Genomic DNA, 5,684 nt, shown 5'->3' with positions numbered 1-5,684 from the left:
ATAAGTATATGGATAGAAAAGTTTGTTTACGTTCAGCCTTGGTGTGATGGAGTGGATGCTCATTGAAAGAAGCATTTCAAGGACCTGGAGGGTTCCTGTTATTGAATCCTCAGTGCTGTGACTCAGTGTGTGGCAAGGGCTGTAAATCCTTGAGAGTTGTTTTCATTCTTAGATGCTCTTAACACACAGCAACAGTGGCAAGAAACATCTTCATCTTTTCCTCTGCAGCTGGAGCTGGCTTCTATTAGCTGAGCCTTGTGGTCCCTAGGTTAGGCTACCACCTAGTAATTTACTAGAAAGAGCAGCTTCAGTGTAGAAAACATGAAACAGCTGATCTGTGTAAGGGAGATATTAGAGGGATTTATTTTTTTTAAGCATGTCGATTTTGAGGAGCAGTTGCACTAGTATTTAGGGTTTTCCCTTCAATTGTAGATCAGCTTTAAGGTCCCCATCTTCAAGGGAGATTAGCAGGTGAACCAGGTTAATTGTTCAGTCATCATTAGGTCTGTCTCTCCTTCTCCCTCCCTCCTAAAGATGCTATTTATGATCAACAAGTAGTAGGCTTTCTCAAGCTCGATGTCAATTCCTGGGAAAGGAGGACAAAATACAACACAGTGATCTGAGAGGTGGACTCTCCCCAGTAGTCATACTCTCTGTGCAAAAAGGACACTGCTAAAGTGATTGACAGCATTGTAATCAACTCCCTAAGACAGACAAATCTCCTTCTCAATACTCTCCCTAATAACTCTGGTACTATGTATGCAGAGACTAAACTGATGGAAGGCAAAAGTGACAAGCAGAGTAAATCATCGGTGAAATCTAAGGACTAGATGTGAAATATTTTGGTTTCTTTGCTGTTGAGGAATACATTCAGTGCAGGTAGCTCTGTGTGCAGCTGCAGTGGGAGCTGCAGGTTGAGTTCTGGGTGGCGAGAGCCACAGGCAAGGGGCCGTGACCTGCCGACCCTTTGCATAACAAAGGGCCCGAGGACCCGTGGCGCCGGCCAGGGGACCGGACACTCAGAGACACGGCAGGAGCCAAGGACTCCCAGACTTTGCGTGCTTGGACTGTAACGGGATAAAAGTCCAGGGTTTCCTTTGTTCGCAGTCCCTCCTCAGAGAAACCAGCTCGAGCTGTTATTTTGTTATTTAGTTATTGCACCACAATTAAATTATTTTAAGGATCGGGACGTCTGAGACTCTGCTACGGGAAACCTGGGACCAAGCCGGTAAGAAAACCTGGTCTGACTGTGTGTTGGGTGTGTAGCTGCCAAGGGGCTTCGGTCCCAGCTCAGGTGGTGCGAGTGTGACTGCCAGTGTGGCTCCTGGATGATCGATCAGGGAAGTTTCCTTAACATTTTACCTTACCCTGAGACCTCTTGACAAAGATGATTATTAGGTGGTGACTAGACTTGTCATTTCTGCAACTGTAAAAGCCTTGGTCATTGTTGAGAATGAAATACTGACAAGCTACCAATTCCCTAGCTCAGTACAAGACTACTCTTCCCATGAAGTTTGCCACACAACTGCCACTTAAATAAGGCAGAAACAAAAGTCAAATGCTTTCAACAGTGAAATAAATACACATGCTTCATGACTTGACACTGGATGTGTGAGAGGTCAGCAGCAATGAAGTACTGTTAATTAACTAAATGAAACCGAAGTGCATTTCAACTTTAAGAAGATAAACATTTTTTAAAAGATAGAGCAATGCTTATCTTATTCAGTCCCAATTGTACTTCCATGTGGGTTTATACACAAATCCCTGTATTTCTAAAAAGCATGGCATAGCTTTCAAAGCATTCATACCACTGACTTCCTTACTTTTCTTAGAGGTGGCAAGACCTAGCAGTCACACCGATGCTCCTGTTGTTTACCTAATACCTGGTGTAGAAAGGAACCTTAAAAAAACCCCCAAAACTAAACAAAATAAATAGCAAAATCAACTATGGGATGGGTAAACGCAGAAATTGTAGTATCATTGTTCGAGTATCATCATAGTATCGTCATCTGTCACAGCTGGGTTTTCTGTCACTTCAGAATAGCACAGGACAACTCAAACACATGTGACTGAAGTGCTATAAGCTCCCTGCATTTCTCCTGTTGTTCCTGGCTTTTTAGTCTTCCCCATTCTGAAGCATCAAAGTTACCATGGAAACAAGCAATGGCATTTATGTAGATATTCGTGAGCCCTACCCATGTGAAGTCAGTCTCGATTAACGGGTGTGACCTGCATCTGGTGGAGCACATCCCTGTGGAAGGACACCTTGCAGCAGGATATGGGCTCTGGCAGAATGAGACAGTGCCAGGCACCTGCCTGGACAGGGGCTCTATGAGCAGGGCCAAATGCCTCCAAGGAGAAGGAGACTTGCAATTCCTTCTGCTGTTGCTGAGAGGCAGGGAGTCAACAGCTTTCTCAAAGCTGGAGGAGCTGATAGGACTCAGGGGACAAATATTTTGGACACCGTGCAGGGACGTTTTTTCCCCACACTCTGGGAAAGAGTGGGAGTGTGACCTCCAGCACCACATGCAATTTCTTTAAGGCAAATGTGTCATGGAAAGAATTTGGGGTATTGTGGTATGATGACATAGGGTCTGTTTAAGCTTGCCTTAATTTGCTGACTTCTCTTGTCAAGAGAATGTATTTCAGTAATAAAATAACCAGAGGACAAATCTGCAGACACTTGTGTAACGTTGGAAATTTAAAACTTGAGTGCAGACCAGAGCGCTCTGACTCTTAAAGCACTAGAGAGATCTAGCACTCTTCTGTTTGTTGAAGTGGACTTGGATAACAAATTGCATCAGTATTCTGACTCATAAGGAAGTTCAGTGATGAGAACTGGAACAGCACAAACCCAGAACTGCTTGAGTTTAGATGCTATGAAACTAGGGGGACAATTCCCTCTACTTAGCCCAAAGCTTTCAAAAAATGATTAATTGGGTTTGTTCCCCTAATTTTTGATTGGCCAATCTAAGACCTTATGAAAATATGAAGAATTGGTATTCAGAAAACACAGCTCACTCTCTGCTACTTGATAATTATAAAAAATATCCCCAGCTGGACACCTCTGGGTATTCAGTCATTCTGGTAAGTAGTGTTATAATAATACAACTGAGCACTAGTATTTATTTATAGTGCTAATTTTTTAAAATTAATTCTGAAACACTTCTGTCCTGTGAGAGTTAATATGTATTTTTATAACAAGGAAAGGCACTTGTATGTAAATAACCTGTATAGGAAATTGTGTTCTTTTCTCATGTGTCCTTTTCACTGTGTAATTTCTTTCCTTCTCCGTTACTTAGATGACAACTAGGGACAAAAAGAATAAATCAGAATTACCATTCTTAAAAAATAATAGGCTGAGGAAACATTGTCTCTCAGTGATTTCCATATAGAGACAGAACTTTGTAGTGTAAGAAATTGGAAAGGAACCACAATAACTTTCAATTACGTGCGCCTTGCTATTTTTAGCTAGAATGAGAGGACAAATGGTGAATTCAGGAGAGAGAGAGCCCAAGGCACGAGCATTTGTAGTGCAACTCATACATGTTAGAACTAAAGGAGAAAATGATTCTGCTAACAAGAACAACAGAAGTTTCTACTGCTAGAACAGATCTCATGTGATCCTTAGAGGTATAATGACCTCCTCAGAGGTAAAATGATAGTTTTAAACTCCCTCCAAAGTCAGTTGCTGCTACAGCTAGGCCAGTGGCTACATGGGAAAGCAGGCAATACAGAGCTGGGCAGTTGTTTCAGAGAACTCCTGTAGTACATGATGGAGACTGGATGGCTTAGGACATTCATCAGCCAGTTTTAGAGCTCCAAGCCAGACACTCACAAAATTCTGACATGGTTCAGCATCAAAAAATATGTGCATTACTGTTCATATTGCACCAGCATTTGGAGACCAGAACTGGTTCAAAATGGGCATAGTCTAAAATAAACATGGCAGTTATTGCTCTACCAAACATCTTCAGTCATGATACAGTTTGTCCAGCAGAGAGAACGATGCTTTCTACTTGAGTTTAGGTCTGAATGTTTTAAGTACCAATGAGGCTAAGGAATAAATATCAGCAGTCTACACTTCTCTTTCCTCCACTTTTAGTCAGACATTGTCTATATCCAGGTGAAAAGAGAGAAACCTGGAACTTTCTAGAGATTTTAGTGGAGGTTTCTAAGCTTGCTCTCAAAGTTTAGGTGCCTTCTGGACCAAGAATACTTTTTCTTGTGTCATCATCGCCATCTCAAAGATACTCTTAAAAATCCACAGTTTATTATATGAACTGCCCCCAAAATTTCCCTGTTTATTTTGAAAACATTAGATATGCATTCTAGCTCTAGAGTAGCTTTCCACACAAAGAAATGAAAACATCTCATATGAGATGTTTTAGTAAAAGTGGCTCTTTAGCAAAAAGTGTTATTGGCAACTTATGCAGTCAGCACACTACATATGGCAGATCATTGTCCACATCAGAAGGATTGTGGGTCTTTGTCCCACAAATGTATCACTGCTTGGACTGCCAAAATTAGCTAAAAAGGATGTGGTTTCAATGACTTTTGAAATCATTGAGTATAATTCCACTGTTAAGTTTCCTTGTACCACGGCTGGGCCAGAGACAAATATGAAGTGCACAGGTACTGTCTATACTTCCTTGGCTACAGAGACATTCAGACTCACAGCTAATTTCACAGTTATCTTGAAAACACTTTAGAATTTTTTTTCTTGTTGCTCTAGCCTCATACCTTATCTTTGCCAGTGCCTGGCACAGGAAGCTTAGGGAAGAGTATGAGATTTTTTCTTGTTTGTTCTTTGAGAATTTGTTAATCAGCGTCTCCCAGATGCACCACAAGTTACATGAAAATGGCTGTACTCAGCCAAACAAGAAGGCGCAGCTCTTGACAGGCACCAGTAATGACCACACAGACACAAGGGCACTGGTGGGCAAGCACAGACACAGCACCTGTCAGTCTTAAGCATTCAGCAGTATCAGATCTGGTACCGTTATATACAAATAATCTGCAACCATTTTGTATTTTCAGTTTAAGTATCTAGGGTATCTCCTAGTAAGGAACTGTACGGTTTGGCAATGCAGTCTGTAAAGCATGTTCTTTCTTTCAGTATGCTGTGTTCCTTGTATAGGAGAAGCAGTGAGCAACTTCCAGGTTCATCCTCATGGTGCTTATGAACAGTATGGCGTGCGCAGGCACTGGTGGACTTTTGCCACGAAGTAAGGACATGCTGGCATCTTGCATTTTTATAAGAATAAATCATTTAGTCAAAATCAGTTTTCAAACCCTACATACCTTGAAACTGCAAATAAACTTCTCATCACAAAGGCTGTATGTGGACAAGAGAAGGGAACTAAAAAATGAAACATCTATAAGTTAAACATTAGGAAGACGCAGGATTTCCAACTCACCTGGAGCTTAGGAGACAAGATTATTCTCCCTGCCCAAAACATCTGCTTGAACATTATTTTTGGCTGAGAACTTGATCTCTCTGTTATGACTCTTAACAGTTTTCAAGTTGGAAGAAGAAACTGCTCATCTGTCCTTTACTCCAAAAGCACGAGGTATTGTGAACATTTCTGTGAAAATGATCTGATGGTCTACATGAACCCACAGAGGCAGAAGAGAGATTACTCAAGAATTTTAGACAGACTGCACCTGCTGAGGCATAACAA

The sequence above is a fragment of the Chiroxiphia lanceolata genome, chromosome 5 (assembly GCF_009829145.1).
Source record: "Chiroxiphia lanceolata isolate bChiLan1 chromosome 5, bChiLan1.pri, whole genome shotgun sequence".
Lineage (NCBI taxonomy): Eukaryota > Metazoa > Chordata > Aves > Passeriformes > Pipridae > Chiroxiphia > Chiroxiphia lanceolata.
The sequence above is the reverse complement of the archived record's forward strand: the minus strand, read 5'-3'. Positions refer to the sequence as shown.